This window comes from Vulpes lagopus, chromosome 6, assembly GCF_018345385.1.
Source record: "Vulpes lagopus strain Blue_001 chromosome 6, ASM1834538v1, whole genome shotgun sequence".
Taxonomy (NCBI): Eukaryota; Metazoa; Chordata; class Mammalia; order Carnivora; family Canidae; genus Vulpes; species Vulpes lagopus.
The window spans coordinates 54,318,201-54,340,213 of NC_054829.1; the positions used below are offsets into that span (position 1 = coordinate 54,318,201).

A 22,013-nucleotide genomic window follows, 5' to 3' on the forward strand; every position below is an offset into this window, starting at 1 on the left:
TGTATATTATTATACATTATACATATAGTATATAGTGTATATACTGTTCTAGTACACTAGCATACATACTATAGTGTACATTATTGTACATATATCACTCTGCATTATAATGTACAACATGGAATTAGAATTTCTGGGTTCTGAGAAAATAATATAAACTCAAAAAAGGGAAGAATGTAAAGATCTGCTCTGAAGTCAAGTATTTCTCAAAAGCAGCCTTCAGAAATCCCTTAAAAGGGTGAATAATTCAAATTATAACTTTGAAACGATAAATGTTTATAGTATTTGCTAAATTTGCATAATCTAACAACCAATTCAGAACGATAATTATGTATCTGAAAGAAGTCATTGCTTTAAACTGATTCAATGCAGAGGAAATATTTTCTTTAATTTTACTTGAGATGTATATATAGATCCTTCTTAGTTTTTCTACAGTATTTCTTTATTGAGTAAAGGCCTTCAAATATTACTATATAGGAAATCTTTAGCTTGATATCAATGAACTTGGGAAAATTTTTGAGAAAACTATTGCCCATGTTTTGTGTCACCATTACGTCCTTACTCATAAAAGAGTGATTCATTTCAATAATTCAACTGACTAATTTCAAACATGATTCTAGGCATTTGGATAAAAAGAAAATTTTAAATATGTTAAATATATCATGCCCTTAAAGACATCAGAGTCTGTCTAGTGTATATGGAGAGGAAAATTTTAAAAAATGACTTAAGTAGATTCTGTAAGTGCTGTGATAAAAAAAAAAAAAAAAAGCCGTGATACTGAATGGTCCTTTATATGACATTTGCATGGAAACACTGAAAACCACCAGAAGCCTCTCCAGAATACATGATACAAGGGAAGTATAGAAATAAAGACATGTGACAACAACCTCAACATCAAGGCAGCAGAGAAGACTTCCCCAAAAGGACATTTTGGAAATTTTGTTGAATAATCTAAGAATAATGAGAAAATAATACTTTGGGGAAAAGAAAAAGTAGAATCAAAGACAAAACCATGAAATAGCTAAGTATGTTTATAAAACTGCAAATAGTTTAGTAATACTTGGACAAGATTTCATACCAGCTACACTGACCACACAATTAGAAAATTCCATCCAGAGAAATAAAAAGGTATTTGTCTAATCTTAAGAGTGTACAGGAACCTTTGAATATGTGGTTATGTTGTAGAGAATGAGTTGAAGTTAAACAATGGAATTATTTTACAAATAGGTAATAGAGAAGTCTTTCAAGGCTATAAAACAGGTTGGAAGAGTAACACACAAATAAGTGAGCCCAAAGTTGATTGAACAGCAGAAATCAGTCTCCTGTTGTTGGATAATTTATCTGATGGTGTAATACAAGAAATAACTGTAAGGCAATATGTTTTTGATTAGCAGCAAATGCTCCTCAAACAAATTTTTAAGCCAGCACTTGAGCCAGAGCAGTGTATATTATCTGAAGTAAATGAAAAGCGGGAAAATCTTCATACTTGATAAGTAACTACAGAAATATTTTTTTTCTTTTTTTGCGAATACAGAGACACATCGGACCATATATACACATATGCATGTATACATATATAATCTGCAATTCTGTTTTTTTTAAAAAAAAAACAGCTGATGATGCCATCTAGCCTAATATTTGAATTTTAATAGTTTACAGATTAAATGAGATTTTACAGGGCATAGAACAGCAGCCCAGATAGAACAAGTTATCTCAGCATGCACTATCGTTCATCCACACAGAACATGGGCTGACAGGAGACCCAGCAGAAGGTGAGTCTGACAAATGGGATCCCACCTTGCATATTCTCAAAGCACCCTGGACTTTCTGTGTCATAACAGTCTCCAAACATGCAAACCAATTCTATTTCTTTAATGCCAACACCTAACCAGACATATAACACCTAACTGGTGCTCAACAAATTGAATCCATGAATTCCAAAGTATCTTTCTCCCTGCCATTCTGTACATTCAACAAGAACAACAATCACATCAACAAGGGCAGCAATCATCTCTCTCTCTTATTTTGTTTACTGTTGGATCTTTAGATCTAACCATGATTTCTGGTACATGTAGAATGTTCTCAATAAATACTTACTGAATAAACAAGTCAATAACTTAAAGTTACAGCAGCCAAACCCAGAAAAAGAGGACCAGTTTAGAACTGTTACGTTTTATCTACTCTGATAAATGACTTCAGGGGCACGTTAGTGAGAAAGAAGTAAATATTCCTAAGGAGAAATGAGAGATAAAAGGAACTTAAAATTATAGTCAAGATTCAAGAACTCAGAATGGAGAGACAAGATAAGCTTCACTTTTGACAGAACAATCTCTGCACAGTGCTTAGACATTCTGTGCAACAAAATATCAAGTCAGCAGTGTTGAAATAAGTTATCAGTCAAATGTCACTAAAACCTAGGATGCTAAATACTGAGAAAATATTAATTTTCTTATCTAAACAGAATCAGCTCCTAATATACAACATGCACAATCATCAATTGCATAAATGGAAACTTTAAGTATATTTCATTGTTTCTCTTTTAAAAAGGGGGAAAATACATACAATTTCAACTGATACACAAAGGGGCTTTTAACCTAGTATTCTTTACTCCAGTCACTGAAATTACAAGACTGTATACTGCAGCAAAAAGCATCACCATAAGGCAATATTCACCAATGAACCATTCACTTATAGAATTAACCCCATTCAAATATTTCTTTCCACTTCACACCAATATAGATAGATGGTCAGATAGACCAATAGGGAGAAACCTAGATCTTTGGCCATGTTGTCAACTTATTTATCATTACTTTCCCATTACAAACATATCACATATCTATAGTAAAACTGCAATTTCATTTATAAAAATTAGGATTTCATGATTCTATGAATGATGTGGAATAACTGCTAGAATCAAATGCATAGACAAAGGAGGATCTCACAGAATAAACCTTGATAAATAAAATATATATATATATATCTATAAGAATGCTTTAAAAGAACAAAGATTAGGAAAGGCCTTGGGAAGATTAACTCTTTTAAAAAAACCCTAGTTTGTTTTTTTTTTTTTTTCCTAGTTTGTTTTTGGTGTACTTTTTTTCTTTTCCTTTATTTTCTGCATCGCCATTCCCTACCCAGACACTCCTCCCCATCACTGCCTCTCCTACCACCAAAAAAACAAAACAAAACAACCAAAAAACTTAATCTCCTGGGAGGGGGAAATAGGTAGTGATTGCTAATAAATGCAGAGTTTCTTTAGGGAGATTTTTTTTTTAAAGTTCTGGAATTAGAGATGGCTGTACAATCTTGTCATTATATTAAAAAATCATTAAAATTGTACACTTCAAAAGGGTGACATACAATATTTGAATCACATCTCAATAAAAAGGGAAAATAAATTTTAAGAAATTAACTTCCTTAAAATTCTGCTGTGAAAGTTAAATGGAAAGTAAAAACTACCCTAAAGCTACTGATCACTACTATTTGAAAAGTGTACCTAGGAATAAGATTTGAGTGTTTTTCTTACTCTATGATTATGCATAGTTGCAGTTATTTTTTTATTAAATAAGAGATAAAAATACCCTTCAAAAGTTTAGCTTCATACTCCTGTACAAAATTTAAATAATACTTTTATCTCTGTTAATGTGGAATTTAGTAGTATTTTCTTTTCCTATTACCAATTTTCTAGACTGGTCTAAGCAGGACCTCTTATATACTTCTGTTTCATTTTGTTTCATTTAGTTTGTTAATACATTGGAGTAAATTAGAAAACATTTTATCTGCAAGTTATATATTAAGATTCTAGGAAAAAAAGTTAATTCCTTTTTTATTTAAAGATCAAATCTTTCATCTATATGGCAAATACTGTGCTGGGGCCCAATGCAAACACAAAACACTCAAAATTCCTATCTCCAGAAACTTAAGGCTGTGAACTTAAATAAAATCCAGAATGAAACATCCTTCATCGTGGAAGTGAGATTTTCCTATTACTTTAGATTAAATTAGGTATTTAAGTTTTATATATACTTTCCCTTTTAAAAGTTGCAAAATAAAACAGAGCAGAAACTCTAAAACCATCAAGCACTTTTTCATATCTCCTACTGTTAAGGAAATTCCCCTTAAGAGGCAGACATTTAGTTTGTTTTAAGCAGTGCAAATAGTATTCTATATGAGCTTGGTTGCTAAATTTCTACAATTCATTTATAAAAAATAAATTTGTAAATATCATTGATATTTTGTTGACTTATTTAATAGCATAATATCTAGCATACAGTATCCTTTCATTATTTAGAATATTCATTTTTAATTTTATTTGATCTATAACAATAATAGCTATTTAAACTTTATATTTAAGTTTTTATTATTATTGAATTATTACATGTACAAAGCAAAAAAGTTTCAAACTCTATAAAAGGATAAATTAAAAATCACTTGACATCCCTAACCAGCAGAAACCACCATCTACTTTTTTGCGTGTATGTATATTTCCAAGGAATAATTCATAAATACACATTTATGTGTATATATATATACGTGTAAGTTTATATTTTATGCAAAGAGGATAATATTACAGCCACCACAACTTCTATTCTTATGTAATCATATATACTGGACAGCTTTCTTTATCAACAAATATAGACCTATGTTAGTTATTTAAAGAGAAGCACAATATTTCGTTAGGAAACCTGCCCATTACAAACCTGCCCGTTACTGATAAATACTTCGACTGTACAGAGTTTTATAAAATATGTTTTTGCTATTACAAATCACATTGCAATAACTTTCTTAATGAACATTTGATCTGCATAATTGATCCGTGAGATAAATTTCAAAGCCATACTTTCATTCTATCCTTTAACAATGCTGAAGTACTCTGTAATGAAAAGCACTCTGCATTAGTACTCTCCTCTGTGATTCATTAATGTATCTCCAAATATCCATCACTTAGTCACGAAGACGATAATACAGCAACCTATATCTTAGGAAAATTTGAGTGCAAATGCTAGCAAAAAGTATATCCTTAGAACTTGCTTCTTTAAAAATTAAACTAGCAACTGATTAAACAGTAATTAGAATCTTTTATCTGGAATTAGTCAATTTTTAGAACTAAGACAAAGAAAAAAAGGAAAAGAGAATCAGGAGGGACATTCTTCACTGATTCAAACAAAAGAACAAAAGAATGGAATGAAGAAAATCATGTCTCTGTGTATGTGTGAACTGTGAGAGAACCAATATAAGAAGGTAACATGATTTCATTATTGGTGCTTTGTTTTTGCTTTGTTGTTGTACCTCTAGTTAGACTCTATACTCCAATTAAGCTTGCCAGCAGTGATGCAGGATAACAGTATTTCACAATTGAGCCACTGCTTAATCAAAATGTCACTTTAGTCTGTCGCTGGTTATACTTCAAAAAGCTCAGGGTTACCTCAATTAAAAGCGAGTCTCACAGCACTTTGCAGATTTCATGCAGAATCATACAATGAGAGCTCCACTCAGATTGAAAAAGACAGGGAAGAGAGTGCTATTTTTATATCTCTTGCTATATTCTATTTTTGCTGATAACCTTCCAGCTCAATGTTTTTCCCTCTGCAGAATCATCTGAAGAGGTTGCAAATGATATATTACATTACATCCTCCTTGCTCACAATTATGAACAATCTATTGTTGATTTTAATTAAAATAATACCAATGATACTTCCACAAAAGGATTAACTGTAGGAAAACTAACCAGCCATTCAAATTTCAGTGCACACTGACTGATTAAAATGTAATGTATTGGACTATACTTAAAAGATTTACAAAATATTTTTTGAGGTCCCCTCAAAATATGCCACTTCAGCATGTGGATTATTTTGAGCTGACATAGACTTTGAGGGCTCAAGAGAAAATTTTGTCCCTTGCTTAACTGCACAGAAGAATCTAAACTGGGGGTCTTTGCCAGAATACAGGTTATCGCCAAAGATGATTTTTATCTGAATGACCTACCTAAATGGCAGGGAAAACATCTAATAACCAAATATCTGCTCTTCTTATATAGTGCTATGTGAATCACATTCTTTTCTTCTGGGTTCCAGACCCCTATTTCTTCTCCTTAATTCAGAATGACATATATACCTCATTTTACTCGGCTGTCTTTGGAATTTCCATATCTGTGTGCATTCCTGGTACATGCAACATCAAATCTGATTTTCTCCTGTTAATCTTGTCTTGTGCCAATTTGATTCTCAGTCCAGCTGGAAGAACCTAGAAGAGGACAGGAAATTCTTGCTCCCCAACAAAATGATTTCAAACTTGAATAGATAAAGCTAGAGGTATTTGATACTAAAATATCTCATATGTAGTGGCCAAGAGCCATTTCCTTTTTGGTAATTCAGGAACTTATTGCTGCATATGTAATTGATTAAACTAGTTACATTCCCCTAGAGGAAACAGGAACATTGGCTAACCACACTACATTATTTTCTTCACAGGCTGCCACCAACTTCTTCTCAACGAAGAATGTAGAGTTGTGATTTCACTATAATTAGTTAGTAAATTTTAGGGTACGCTAGCCAAAACTGACTATGAAAAGGATGTTTCCATCTCCACTATATTGAAATAAACTAAAATGAAGGCAAATATCCAACTTTTAAAGAATGGATTATATCTTAAGAAGTCTGCCCAGTGCCATGAAACTGTAATAGAAATGTGAGTAGATACTGGGGTGCCTGGCTGGCTGAGTGTGTGAAGCACGTGATTCTTGTTCTCAGGGTTGTGAGTTTGAGCCCCATGTTGGGCATAGTTTACTTAAAACTAAAATCTTAAAAAAAAAAGGAAATATGAGTACATATTGCCCACAGTTACCAATAAGGCTAGTCAGAGCTAAATTTTTTCATGAATTTTCTAACAGAGACACTGAAAATTGATTATTAAAACCATTTAATAGAGGGTCCATAACTGCATTATGTTGGAGTTCCCTGAAAAACACAGGTATGTTTGATTACTTCTCTGATATACCACTTAATAGGAACTCAAACACATGGACATTTTTTCAAAATCCCCACAGATATTAATTTTAGCCATTTTATTTGTCAAATGGAAGTTTCTTTATTTAATGACCATAAGAACACTGAAGTCCTGAGGGAACAGCAATGAGCCTTTAAGGAGATGGAAGGCTGAGTTTTAACAACTGAGCTGACCCTGTGCCAAAGCAGTGGCTGTCAAACTGACCCAGGTCGCCCCATGCCAGGGGTTTATTACTTCCTTCTCTCAGCTGAAGGCCTACCAAAAAATTAGTACAAAATGATGGCCTGTCCCAGTTAAAACTCTGTTCATTATTATTCCCTATAACATTTGAGTTAAATTATAGTGGAAAATTAGAAAGGAAGTTGATCAGAAAATACAGACTTATTCCTATCAAAAAAGAGTATGATTTTAAGAAACGAGTAAATCATAATGGAGAATGCTACACTTCAGAGGCTGAAAACCAGACCATGAAAACAAATGCAAAGCTACAATTAATCAGGATTTGTATGATTCCTGTTTTACAGAGAGGAAAAAGAAAAAGAAGCTACCTGAGACTTTTTAAAAATTATATTTAAATTTAGTCATTGTCATGTTCTTTCTTACAATTTTACTACACATTATTTGACAACGAAAAAATGATTATTATTTTTCCACAACCATTTATCCAAGGATTTATTCTCAATCTTCTTTTAAAGTGTGATAATTGCTAACAGTAAAATACATAGCATGCATATTAATAATGATTTAGTATTTGATAAAATAAACAAGCTGTGTGTGTATACAAATAGTCTCTTACTGTTTTATTATAGTAAAATGAAATCTGCCTTATGTATATACTACAGATGTTATTTAACTTCTCCATGATTAATAGACAAATGCAATTTTCTTTGTAGCTAAATTCTATTAGATCCATTCATTTTATTAATTTTTTTCCTTTTTATTTTTTTTACAAGATCTTATTTTTAAGTAATTTCTATACCCAACTTAGGGTTGGACTTTGTACTCTCCATTGACTGAGCCAACTAGATGCCTTTAGGGACATTAATTTTAAAGATTTTATCATCAGACTATGGCTTGACTACTTTCAATTTGTTGCCCCAAAATAACAAAACTTGCTAAGAAATCTGAAAGCAGGGAAAAAAAAGCATATTTTGCCACCCCAAAATATGCCTCTTTGGCATAAGAATTAATTTAGGTTGATCACTTTTAAGAAATAGCAGATACCAGAAAGGCTCTAAAATCCACATTGAAGTTACCTTTTCATAACAGACATTCACATTTACAAGAGAAGTCTCCATTTGTAAGGGTGTCCTCTTTTCTGAACTGAGGAGAGGAGAATTAACTAAATCTCTAAAAATTCTTCAACAGCAGAAGAGGCACAATCTGTATAACCATTACTGTGTTTTGTCTGATAATCTCCCACAACTGGCTTCCTCTTCTCCCCAAACCCTTTTTTTTTTTTTTAATTGGTCATTAGCTGGAGATGGTATTTAAGGTGATAGATACCTTGGGCCATTTAGAGGAGTTACTCAGTTTTCCTGGGTATCTTCTATGTATACAGGAGGTATACATGTTGTTAAATTTCTGTTTTTCTCCTGTAATCTGTATTTTTATTGGGGGCGGGGGCTGGTGGCTTTAGCCAAGAACCTAGAAGGGTAGACAGAAAATTATTTTTCTTCCCCTGCAAGTTTGATGACCACCAAACGGACATGGTGAAACAAAACACTCACTCTGGAGTCTGCAGAAATTGGGATCTTGGAAATTGATACATATCATGCTAAGAAAATAAAATTTTATGTACATTGCAACATGCAGCAGATGGAATATGTACTTGGTTATTTTAGAGTTCATTAGCAGAAATTTCAAATGATTAGTACAACATACATTACCTATCTTATATTAAATCCTAAAATCACAGAAAGATATAGCAATAAGAAAATGTAAATAAAATAGCTCATATTTGATATTTTCCAGGGAGACTTTCAAATTCATTGGACAACATCTTTATAGAAAATATTTAAGGGAACTTGACATGCATTCCCTTGCATCCCTTCACAAATGTATCTCTCTTACTAAAAGTAAAAACACTAAATTTAACTGTATTCATTTTGTAGCTACGCATTCTTTACGAATAATAATCATACAGTTATTAAGCCATTATAATTATACTGCCCCATGGTCTATACCATGCACCTTATTATACCTGTAACAGTATGTCAAATGCCTACAGAATAATTTGGTATATAAATGAGAACATCATGAAATAAAATGAAGGTGTATAAAGTCCCAGGATAAAGTAATTGTGCAATCTAGATTCAATTTACAGAAGAAATGAATAGTAAACATGAGTCACTGAAACATAATTAGAAGGTAAAATCTTGGAGAAATAACAAAATGTCATTCTGAACCAAACTAAGCCCAAAATACAACATGGAGAAACAAAGACAAATTCTCCTTTGGGCTTTAGGTCAATGGCATGATCTCTAGGATAAGAGGACAGCCCTTTCAGAGAAGCTTCTCTAATGCAGTGATAAGTGGGTACAGTGGTAAATAGGTAAATCAAAATTAATTTCATGTACATTCAGCCATGTTAGGAAACATCTTAGGAAACGGAGTTTTGAGGAAATCTGAGGCATTTGAGGAACCAGCAAATACTTCCAAAGGTTTAAGAAAAGAATATATTCTTCAATGAATCCATAGATTCACTGACCCCCCATAGATAGGGGTCAGTATGCCTAGACCTAGTAGATATTTAACAAATATTTGCTGGAAGTATAAGAAAGAGAGTGGGGAAGGGTGCCTGAGTGGTACAGTCAGTTAAACATTTGACTCTTGATGTTGGCTGAGGTCATGATCTCAGGGTCCTTTCAGCAGGGAGACAGCTTCTCTCCCTCTTCGTTTCTCCTTACCCCTCCCCCACTCGTGTGCCATACTCTTTTTCTCTCTCTCTCAAATAAATAAACAAATCTTAAAAAGGAAAGGGAGGTGAGACAGTTGTCTTCCAAAATAGGCATGATGGCTGGTTATATCCCATTACCCAAAGGTGTGTCTCAGTTATCTATTCCTACCCCATAACTTAGTAGCTTAAAGTAACAACCATTTTATTTGTTCATGATTTGTAGGTCATAAATTTGGGCTAGTTCTTCTGCTGGTCTCATTTATGGTCACTCATGTGACTGTAATTACCTGGAAGCTCAATTGTATCTGGGTGCTATAAGGAGGCCTCATTACATGTCTTGCCACTGGTGTTGGCTGTCAGCTGGGCCACCTGTTTCCAGCAGGGAAACCCAAGCTTCTTATATGCTGTTAATGTTTTTTTTTTTTTTTTTCTAGGAGGGCAACAGTGATGGCTGTATGATCTCTGGAGGATTCAGCTTGAAAGTCATATCATATTACTTGTGCCACATCTATTGCTCAAAGCAAGTTGCAAGGCCAGTCCAGATTCAAGGGGAAGGCAAACAGACATCTACTCTTGATGGGAATACCTGTAATGAATTTGTGTCCATACTGAATTCACCAGAGGAAGTAAGAAAGTAAATCACAGGTGAGAACACACCACAGGTCCTAATCTAGAAATGGTCTGTTCTCCCAACAAATGTATCTATACTTAAGCATCAGATTTTGGCTGACTGTCAGGCCTCTCTGCCATTGAAATAACAGCATAGAAATCTGGATTCAGATGACAAAATGAGTTTGTTATCCGACTTTTTTTTTTCTAGCCCTGTCTCAAAGGAAAGAGGTAACTGGGGGTAAAGACTGAAGTGCTCATTAATGACAGCAACAGAACAAATAGCATAGTAACAGGAAAAAGAGGTAAGTGGAATGCAGAGCACAATTAGACAAATGCAAACATTTTAATGATAAATGATCATTAATGATCTCCAAGTTCCATCTGATTCTAACATTTACAGAATTCTCTGATTCTTCTGTACTAGGAAAAATGCTACAGGGAACATTTATTAATTACTTAAGACATACCAGCTAGTTTACACTGGCTTGTAATACCGTTTTGTAGACGGAAATGGCAAACTAAGAAGAATAAATCACCCCAAATCACAGAGTCTATTTTGGCAAAAAAAATTCCAGGATATACTTCTATCCCAGATCCAGGGTCAAACATTTCTCCATACAAATAGCTTCCAAATCCCCTAATGGATAGTAACCATAAAGTCTTTTAAACACTTCCAGATAAAAAAATACGTAATTCATTGAGTACTGTTAAGGAAAAGAAATTAAGAATAAGGTACATCTTCAGAGGATGGTCTTCATCTTTGAAGGTCACATTTATGTAACAATCAACAGAAAGCAGCTTTAAGAGGCAGATGAAAATGAAAATCACCTAGGTATAGCAGATATAGCATCTTCTTTACAATCAGAAATATTGTCATCTATCATCTATTAGTCATATAATCATGGACAAGTAAATTAACTGCCCTCAGCCTCAACTTGCTCCTCCAAAGAAAGGAATACAATCACACCTAAGTTGTAGGGTCATTGCATGGCTTAGAAGAGAGTAAAAACCAACAGTGCCTGGCAAAGAGAATATTCTCAGAAAATGTACTTATGATGGTTGATGATCATCATCTATTGTATTTATTATCCAAAGTATATTAGCATTTTTCAGGACTTTCCACATAAAGTATGTGAAGGAAAACTCATGTGCTTTCCTTAGCAGCGGAGGTCTTAGAATATTATTCATCCTCAGGCTCTTAGTTCACAAAGATATCTAACAATCTTGTCATTTTGTTAATAAGTTCCTATTAGTGAGTTAAAAAAGAAAAAACATCCACTGAAAAAGTTTGTTTTATGAGATCACGGAAAAAACAATCAATGAAAAATCATACATAGGAAAGAAAAGAAGTTGAGGAAAATTTCATACCAGTACAAACTGTCTTAAGTACGCCATGGATCGGTCTGTAACGGCTTTCTGCAATCACTAACAACAAAGACCTGAAGTCTTTAAGAAAAAGGTTAGCTGTATTTAGAATTGGTGTGTCAATTTTAATAACTATTAGCATTCACGTTAAAAATAAAACTTTTAAAATACACATATATTAAACATGGTGCCTAGTGGAATAAAACATTTGAAGGTTTTGAAGAATGTTGATAGCCAAGACCTATCCTGTGAGGGTACCAGACAGAGAGAGTTTTACTGTCATTTCCTTTTGTTTTCAGATTATTTCCCCCTTATTAGAAATCAGGTGACCTCATAAGGAGGCTGGAGAAACAGCTGGAAACCTAATTTCAATTTTATTCAATTGTGGCGGAGGTAACCCAAACGGACATAGTAAATATTCCAGAAATCAGTATCATCTAAGTTTAAGAGTAAATTAAGAGGCAAAGATATATGAGTATCATCAGGAGTGATTTAAGACTAGGGTTGTCTAAGAGAATATTTGTTTCTTACTCTACATAGCAATTTCCACAGAGTGGCTTCAATCCATTTTGACTTTTGTGTCTCAAAGGAGAAATAGTTACTTAGCAGAATAGGGAAGCATGCATTAAATGATGAATAAATGGTTTTAAAAGAATCAAAGAATGAGCGTTGAGTCATTCTTTTCTAGATCAGAGAGCCCATGATGTAGCCAGATCCTTCCGTCACTTTAGGATAAGATAAAATCTAGTCTTCTTATCTTGCTCCATTTAATTGTTTCTCACATACATTATGAATATCACTGTAATACTTATAAGTTACTTTTTCTCTCAATATTTAATGGAAAAGAATTAATTTGACCATGATAAGCAAATCATATGATGTGAATGTTTACAGGTTGAGGTATATGATATGATTATGAAAGTGATCTCAGATGTCTGCACTAGGGTCTAGACTCAGAATGGCAAATAATTCTAGTCTCATGACAATTTGGATCAATGAAGCTGTAGCATCTGAGAGGTATGTGTTAAAGACTCCAATGCCTTGTTCAGGATCAAAAGGAGAGAAGGCGTTGATCAAATAGTAAATATGACATGAGTGCTGGATGGATGGTTACAGCATAGCATGTACCTGCTTCCTTTGTTCCAAAAGCAAGGAAATAAAGCTTCTGCTCAATGCTACACTAATCAACCCTTGTGGTTTGCTGGAGCTGGTATCACACTTGCATGTAAAGTGACACAAACAAACTGGAGGTGGAGATAAAGACGAATGATGGATAACATTTATTGAGTATAAACAGTAAAGGGCTTGAAATCATGACACATAGAAAACTGTCCGAAATCAGTTTAGGTAGGGTTATGTTTAGTCATAAGCAGAGCAATCACGGTTTGGTGATCTCAAGTAATTCAGTTTAAATATTTGTGGTACTTGGAATTAGATTTGTTGTGTGCCCCTCCTCCCATATTAAAACTAATTAGAAGCCAAAGATGTCAGATGTTTAGCTCAACTTCAAAAATAAATTTGAGGGACACCTGTGTGGCTCAGCGGTTGAACGTCTGCCTTTGGCTCAGGGTGTGATCCCGGATTTTTGCGATCTAGTCCCACATCAGGTTCCTTGCATGGAAACTGTTTCTCCTTCCTCTGCCTGTGTCTCTGTCTCTCTTTCTGTGTTTCTCATGAATAAATAAATAAAATCTTTATATATATATATATATATATATATATATATATATATATATAAATTTGATAATATGCCTATACAAAATGGAATAATCCAGTTTAGGTGGAGTGATTTTTAGAGTCACTGAAGGTACTCAGGCTTAGTCAAGATGACCACTTGGCAGGGATGCTTTAGAGAAAATTTAAATTTGAATAGATATCAGAATAACTCAGACGTTTTATAATACCAGACCCATCAGGAAGTAAAATGAATTTAAATATGAATGTCTTGGGAAAACCATGCACTCACTAGTGTACCAGAGATGCTTCAACCTACAATTTTGTAAACCCAGCCAGATTTCCTGGGTTTAAGATTCACATATGCTTGGTTTCTGAAGACAGTGGACTGTGCGGTCCTTGGTTTGGCTGAGCTTTAGCATTCCCTGGGGTCCTGAGGGTCTACAATCCCAAGCATAGGCCTTGATATCATCCAATTAGTATCCTTTTTTTCTCCTTTACGCTCAGGATAGCTAATGATGAAATGATAATGATGATGGCAATGATGATGGTAATGATAGCAGCTAAGTGTTTTTTATTATTAGCTTCATCTTATAGGTGAAGACATTAAGTCTCAGAGAGGTTTCAAGACTTGCTCAAGGTTACATAAGCATGAGACATAGGTTTGTGAAATCCCAAAGTTCATGCTTCTAACCACTGCACAGTATCAACCTCCACAAAGTATAGTAACAGTTTCCAAATTTCCTCTTCTTACTACAAAGCAAAAAAAAAAAAAAAAAAAAAAATCAAAATAGGATTTTAAAAATATCAATTACTTTCAAACTTATGTATTTGTTTACATCCTTCCTGTTATTAGGAAAATAAGTTCCTTGAGGTCAGGATCCAATGTCTAGTTATAGTTTGTTAAAGTGCTTGACATTTGAACAATCAATACATGGCAAATATGCAACATAATTCCTATAAATAACCCCTAAAATTTCAATGCAAAGGTAGAAACATTTCTATTAAATGAGGCACTTTATATTTAAATATCTGTGAATAGTACTGATAGAATAGTATCTATCAGTCTAGAAAAAAGTGCAAGCACTACTCTATAGTGTTCAATATCACCGTGTAAATCATATGCATTTTAATGTTGCTATACAAATGCCTTAACACTAATAAATCCACATAAGTCATTTAATAACCTCATCTTTATACCATGGAAAACATAACAAAGAGGTAATCACTAAGAAAATACCACAGCCTGTATTTCCAAAGAAGAAAAAGTTTTCATAACAGAGTTGGTATATTCCCACTAATAAATTACTGTAATGCAAATATTCTATAACTTCGGAAGCACCACCACTAAGACTCAGGAAAAACCTACTTGAAGACAAAAAATGCAAAGTCAACATGGGGAATGAAATGCAGGAAGCAACTGACATGAATCCTTCAGTTTTCTTTAGTATTTCCTCAAAAGAGCTGCACAGGGCAAAGTAAAAAGAGTAATATAAGCGACACTGTTGTGGCTTCTATCTCTGATCAAATACACTAGTTCTAATTGACTATATATTGAACTAATTAGCATTTTCATTTAGTCTTTTTTTCTAAGAATTCAGAAACAGCTTCCAGATTTGGTGGGGGGGGGGAGGGGAGGAGAATGTACAACTTTATATGTTTATCTTATTACTTCTTTCCCAGATCCTTTCTGCTATAAAATCTAAAGTATTCAATATCCAATGGTAATTCTGCAATTGTTCTTCATCATGCCAAATTCAAAATATTTCTGTGGAAGGTTTTTTAAAGCAATAAATTGCATATATGCCCCCACAAAGAAAAGAATAGCATGAGGTCTGTGGGTAGACAGATTTCTTTTATAAAAAGATATATATTATCTAGGAAGACTCAAATCGATCAGTTTGCATTTTCTTCCCAATGTGCCCAAGTTTGTAACTTAATAAACATAGGCCATCAAAGCCAATTTCTGAGAAATCTTACTGATATAGCTTGTAGTTTAATAACAAAGCCCATTCATGTGGTTTCCTTGGTATCAGCAAAATGTGCATTTATATAATCATGTCATCTCATTATAATTTTCTATTACTTGTTAACCGTCTTCATAATTACTATTAAATTATGTCATAGTTCAGTAAAAAGCATTGTCAGAACACTATCAGAATGCTATGATGGAAAAGCTTTAAGATGGTATTAACTATCTCTGAATTAATTCTTGTATTTATATCTCTTGTTATATAAAACTGGAGTTTTCATAAAAACATACAATTTATGTTATATTGATAGGGCATAACAAAAATGGTTCACTTCTAACCAGAAACCCTTCAATACTGATAAACATAATTCTTCTTAATTTCACCATGCATACACCATGTAATGGACAAATTATTACTGCCTCAGGTTTTAAATAGTCCTCACTGATTGAAGGATGCCACAGGAATAAAAATGTGGGCTGTTGAAATATAGTAAGTAGTCTCACTTTCAGAGTTTATTAACGAGGCAGAGCTATACACATATGTGTCAGTAGAATGATTTAGCAAAATTGCCTGTTAGTCATGTATACTATTTATTTAAAAGCCTAAACTCATATATTTTATTCTTCAATAAAATATAAAAGTTAGAACTTTGAAAGTAATGCCAATGTTACTTTCCTAAGTAAATGAAAAATAGCAATCACTGGGATAAGTGAAATAGATTACCCAGTCAAGCCACTAGAAAGTTTTAAGTAGTCTTCTTCCTCTAACCTCAAAATTGGCATCTATTTATTAGCAATCTTGTTAATTGTAATTTTTTTCTTAAAATAACTAAATACAGAGTTTGATACAGAGTTTATTACATGGTAGTTTTATGTAGAGGCAGGGACATTGTTAGATATCTGCAAGCATCTCATCCCAACCACAGAACAACACAGCAATAGTATCAGCAGAAAGCAAGATCCTAATTTCACCAGCTAGAAAACTCAGCAAAACTACCAAGCCTAAAGTGCTTCAAGCAGCAAGAGGAAACAGAACACTGGTTTAAATGAACAAAAGGGAACCAATGGTCATTCAGGAAAAGATGAAGAGCAGACATAACATATGAGGGTCACTTAAACACCAATGCCATAACCAGACACTCCTTTAACACCAAGAATGCATTTAATGATGTAGGAGACAAAAATGATGAAGAGGGGAAAAAGGTGGGACAATTTTCCTTCATGTGACCACAGCTCTTGCCATTCCCCTCATGAGAAAAAAGGGAAAAAAAAAAATCACCTCTGCCTGGTAGTAGTCAAAGATTTTTCTTAATGAACCCCTCTCAAATCCCGGAATATCATATTTCAAAACCAAAGTAGATAAGCATGTGATTCTATATTGATACATACATCACATGTTTGAAGAGGAAAAGAGGTATGTGAAGCACAGGAGACTGGTGTTGCTCAAGGTCATTCTCTTCTTGAAAAGAGAAAAGACAAAAATGACTAAAAGAAATGGTCTGGGGGACAGGAGTCAAGTGGCAAGTTCTTCCTACCTGCCTATATGCTCAAGTCGGTTCCCATGGGTGTCCCTCTGGCCCTATTGTTCTGCCCCTCTTGATGGTAAGCATAAGGGAGCCTAAAAGGAAGGAACATTTTGCTGGGAAATTTCCTAACAACACCTGACAATCTTAACCCATGAGTGAGATGAGCCAGCTCTATCTAAGTACAAGGTCAGTGGACTCAGATCCTCAAGCTAACTGGTATGTACCTCTCCGTTCCTCCAAACAAGGGAGAAGGGGAGGGAGGCAAAAATCTCCATTTTTCAGGAACTTCTGTGAAAGGAGGCCTATTTGGCTTTGACATTTCACCTAACTCCAATCTGCACAAATGAATGGCGTTTTAAAACATGAATCACACCATAATCTATGTTTAGTCTTTTAAGCACTCTAAAGTCAGCTAATGCATTTGTTTTGCCTTCCCTCAGTATGAGGATACAAAGACAAGACCTAACCTGCAGAATGGTGAAAAGGCCAGAGAGAAGTGAAATGAGGATGGAGATGGAGAAAACCCATTATTTTCCCAGGTACTTCTATTCTGCACCAGCATTCCTTCTTTCTTGGGTACCCTCGAAAGAAGGATGCCTTATTTGCTAACAAATATTATGAGTATGATATAGTTTCTGTTGTAATAATATTCTGGAGAATTTGGGGGGACGAAGAAGTGTCTTTGTGAGATTGTTAGTACACACAGATCAGTTTTCTGACCAGGATTTTCTGAGTGATGAGGGAAATCCTTAAAAAAAAAAAAAAATTAACTTGAAAAGAAAAGAAAAGAAAAGAAAAGAAAAGAAAAGAAAAGAAAAGAAAAGAAAAAAGAAAGGAACAGTTCTCATCTAATTCCTCCCAAATCCCTACTTAGTTTTAGTTTTTCTTCAGGCAGTACCCTTTTTTTTTTTTTTTTTTGAGTCTTCAGAGAATAGAGTGTGGACCTGCTTTTCTGTTAAAAGTCAAGTTATCCTTTCTTGTTTCTCCCTACCTTACAGAGCGAATCTATCTGAAGAATGGCCCTCGTTGCCTTGACGTTTATTGTGCACGGTGGGGGGTGGGGGTGTCTTTTCAGTGGTATTCCAACTGGAGATAAAACAGGAGTAAAAATGACCTAATTAAATCCAGGAGAGCAAAAGAGGAGAAAAGAGAGAGGGGGAAAAATGGAAATCTAGGAAAAACACACTTAGTTTCAGGTTTTGAAACCTGAGAAACCATGCAATATTTGAGTATCAAGGCATTTTTGCAGCCAGCTTTCTTCTATGTTCTTGAATATTCATTTACAAGGGGGTGGAGGACTGCAGGCGCAGGAAGTCAAGCAGGACCTCACTGCCCTCCACGCGTCTCTCTCCACCTCCTTCCTCTCACATCCAGGCCGCCACCTCAGCGGTGATGCGCCTACTGTCTGCCAGGGGGCCTGCTGAGCTCTCCCGCCCCTCCCCAAAAAGTGTCGACGAGGGCCTGGCAGCTGCAGTGGCGGAGCCCAGCCCCCAAGCCCGCTGCATATACGGCCTTGTAGCACCACCAGCCTGCGAGGGCTGCAGCAGCAGCCGAGCCCAGACTCCAGAGGAGTCAGGGACGGCGAGAGCAGCTAGCTAGTGGCCAGCTCGTAGTCTGCAAATGCCATCATATGGATATCTATAGAAACGCAGCAAGCGGAGAAAAAGAGGCAGCGCCCCGACACTTTCTAAGCTGCCTTAGCAAAGACAAACCTTCGGCGCATCTCCACTCGCTGCCTCCAGAGCGGGGCGCCTCGCGCTGGGCCGGGCCAAACCCTCGGCTGGGTGCACCCAGCAGGCAGCCACGGGAGGCAGGACACAGACGAGCACTCCTCGGCTGAATTATTCAGACCGCCTTCACTACGGAATAAAACATTGATGAGACTACTTTGCAAGTGCTTTATCTTGTTAATCCGAATGCTCTCGAGAAAGGAGTGAAATTTCTGCAGAGGGACGCAGATGTGATGGAAAAAGGAAATGAGAGAAATAAGGTGCGAGGGTCAGGGGCTTTTGGAAGTTCGCTAAATTTGTTCTGACTCAGCCAGCCAGCCATGGGAATCTCCGTTTTAACGTATCAGATCCAATATGTTAATTAGGCAGTCGCAAATCCACCCTGTTCCTTGTAAATCAATGCACTGGCAAGAATTTTCAAAATACATATTATACAGAAACAAGCAAACCAAAAGCAACCAAACCAGCCACGCGCACACAAGCTCCACCACCGAGACCTTATAGCTGGGGATGGTACTGGAGTGGTGGTTATGGTTGTAGCCTTGCTCCTCTCGGTATAAAAATGACTTCTTTCACGGATCTATTTTGCTATATAGAAGCAAACGCTCGCAGTTAAATACCCTGTCTCAGCACACACGCCGGTGACAATGAATTCCCTTTCATGCAAAGCAAGTTCCAAGAAAACTCCGTTTCAGATTAAAGTCTCCAGATGCGTAATTTACAACTACTAAAGGATCTAGCAAGCTCGTCCACAATGAGGAGAGGAAAACAACCTGGCACCAGAGGTAGAGAAGGGTCAAAAGGATCCTTGCCTGAAATGATGGGTGGAAACCAAACACCCTCTGGCACTCCACAGTCTGGGGAGGGTTGGATACCAAATGGTCCGTGGCAACCATAGCCTGAAGGAAACATGGAATTTTAATCTCTGGCATCTTCAGACAGGTTCAGCATGCCCGGCTTTCCCATATCATCACTTAGGGTGGAGCGTGTCCATATTCCCTTAGCTTTCACCGCCAGATTAAGTGCTCAGGTATAGATTTATATACCACCTCCCAGAAATTTTATTACAACATCACAGAGCGCCCTTGGATATCCAGCCCTTCCTAATGATTTTCGAAACATTAATAAGTAAAGTAGCCTGCAATGCAGATAAAACACTAGAAACAAGATCAGAAGGAAACTGGGTGAGGCGGGGTAGTCGTTTGCTTGTTACCTGGTGCCTCTAGAGGAAAAGACGGTCGTAGGAGGACTTTCTGCCCGCAGGTACAATCCCGGCAAGGTGGCTCCAGGTGGCTTTCACAGTCGTACGCGGGTCTCGCTTGTCACTTTGCTGCCCTTTGCCATAGCTCAGCAGCCGCATCCTAGGGAGTCCGAAAGGCGGCTCCTGCCACTGCCGCCGCTGCCCGCAGGTCGCGCTGGGTGGGGGATCCGCGGCGATCGCCCCATGAAACCCGCGTTTCTGCGCCCGGGGAGCGGGCAGAGGCAGGGCGGCCGCGCACGCACACACAGACACACTCAGACACACACACACACTCGCACACAGGCGCGCGCGCACTCGCATTCACTCTTGCACACGCACATCCAGCACAGCACGGGGAGGGAGAAATAAGGAGGGGACTGGTCCTTCTCACGATCGGCTTTGATGCCCACCGGACCACAGGCAGAAAAGAGAGTGGTTTGGCATCGCCTTTTGATCACGTTTTCTTCAAGTTCTCCTCCAACCCAAATCCACGTAATTCAAGAGCTGGTGACATTTTAGTGGGGAGGAGAGAGCCGGGAAAGGGCTGAGGAAGAGTCGGGGATTTTGTTAAGCAGTTTGAAAAGCAATCCTTGTTACCTTGTTTGTACAGAAACCAGCTGGAAGGGCTGAACTTTTGCCTTCAGATGATGTGGATCGAAACATAAATATCCTTCTGGCCAAGAAGGGAAGGTCTAGATGCACGGAAACAAGACGGCTACAAGACCCTCTGGTGACCTTGTGATGTACCTGGAAGCAAGTGAATACCGGAGCTTTCTAAGCCTCTGGGTAAACTGATCCACACATGGGTCCGCAGCCAGGCAGCGGTTCCGAATCCAGCCGGCAAAATGGGTCTGGGCGTCCTCCCTGTTCTTCGAGAACCCGGGCATCGAGGGGGCACCGACGAGTTAACAACATTTGCTTCTGGGCAGTTGGATAAAAGACAGTCAAATGCATCAGAGAGGCGCGCGCGCGCATACACACACACACACACACACACACACACACACGAGCTAGCTGGAGAGCGGTTTACACCAAAAAAAAAAAAAAAAAAAAAAAAAAAAATCCAAGATGACTTCAAAAGGTAGCAAAGATCCAGAGTCTTTTTGGAAAACAGAAGGGTCAGCAAGAAGGTTATGAAAATCTCGTGTCTTTCATTCTTCCTCTCTCTTGTGAATGTGTGTATATTTCCAGAAGGTTTCCTTGGTCGGCCCCACCCCCGTCCAGTTGCGCTTTTTTTCTCCTGATCTAAACCGACCGTGCAAAATGGATTATATGGGTGGGTTGTGCTCACAGCCCAGAGCTCCACACTCAGGAATCCTAAGGGAGCAGCCAGCTGCGAAGACATTCACATCCTCTAGGGAAAAGGAGAAAACACGCGCAAACACCCGCGCGCACACACACACACACACACACACACACACGAGTGCTCAGTTCGGGCCGCTCTGCACACGCGGGCCGACTCCCCGCCCGCTGCCCGCTGCCCGCTGCCCGCTGCCCGCTGCCCGCTGCCCGCGGCGAGTCCGCAGCTCAGGCGTGCGGCTGGCGGCCCCGGTCCCAGGCTGCGACCAGGGCGGGCCCCGGGCGCAGGCTCCCCGCGGCCGCGGGTTCGGGCGCCGGCAGCCGCCCCGCGGGGAAGGACCGCGTCCGGCGCTGCAGCATGGAGGCGGCCGCGGCGGCGGGGGCGGCGGGCGCGCGGCCGTGGGCCCGGCCCTCGCCGCAATGACGGGAGCTACCGCGCCTCCCAGACTCGGGAGTCAGGCGAGACCCCCGCGGGGGCCGCCGCGCCGCCCTCTGCCCCCGCCCCCGCCCCCGCCCCCGCCTGCCGATTGACCCCGGGCCAGAGGAGAGGGTCCAGCAGGCGCCCGCGAATCCCCAGGCGGGGGAGGGAGGGGGAGGGGAAGGCGGCCAGGCTGAAGACGGAGGCGAACTTCTAGGGGCGTCCCCAGCCTCCCGTAAAAGAGAAACTTGCGGACCACCCGCTGCCCCCACG

At 37.7% G+C, this 22,013-nt stretch overlaps 1 protein-coding gene across 3 annotated transcripts in view; it reads right to left on the reverse strand.

The window, feature by feature from the left end:
• The window catches only part of LRFN5 (leucine rich repeat and fibronectin type III domain containing 5), a 235,858-nt gene extending 214,861 nt beyond the window's left edge, over positions 1–20,997 (reverse strand). For all 3 annotated transcript variants that reach the window (XR_005988304.1, XM_041757997.1, XM_041757995.1), the window contains exon 1: positions 19,997–20,997. The gene's annotated coding sequence lies outside the window, so the exon portion shown is untranslated. The remainder of the gene's footprint in view (positions 1–19,996) is intronic.
• Between the last annotated feature and the right edge of the window lie 1,016 nt (positions 20,998–22,013).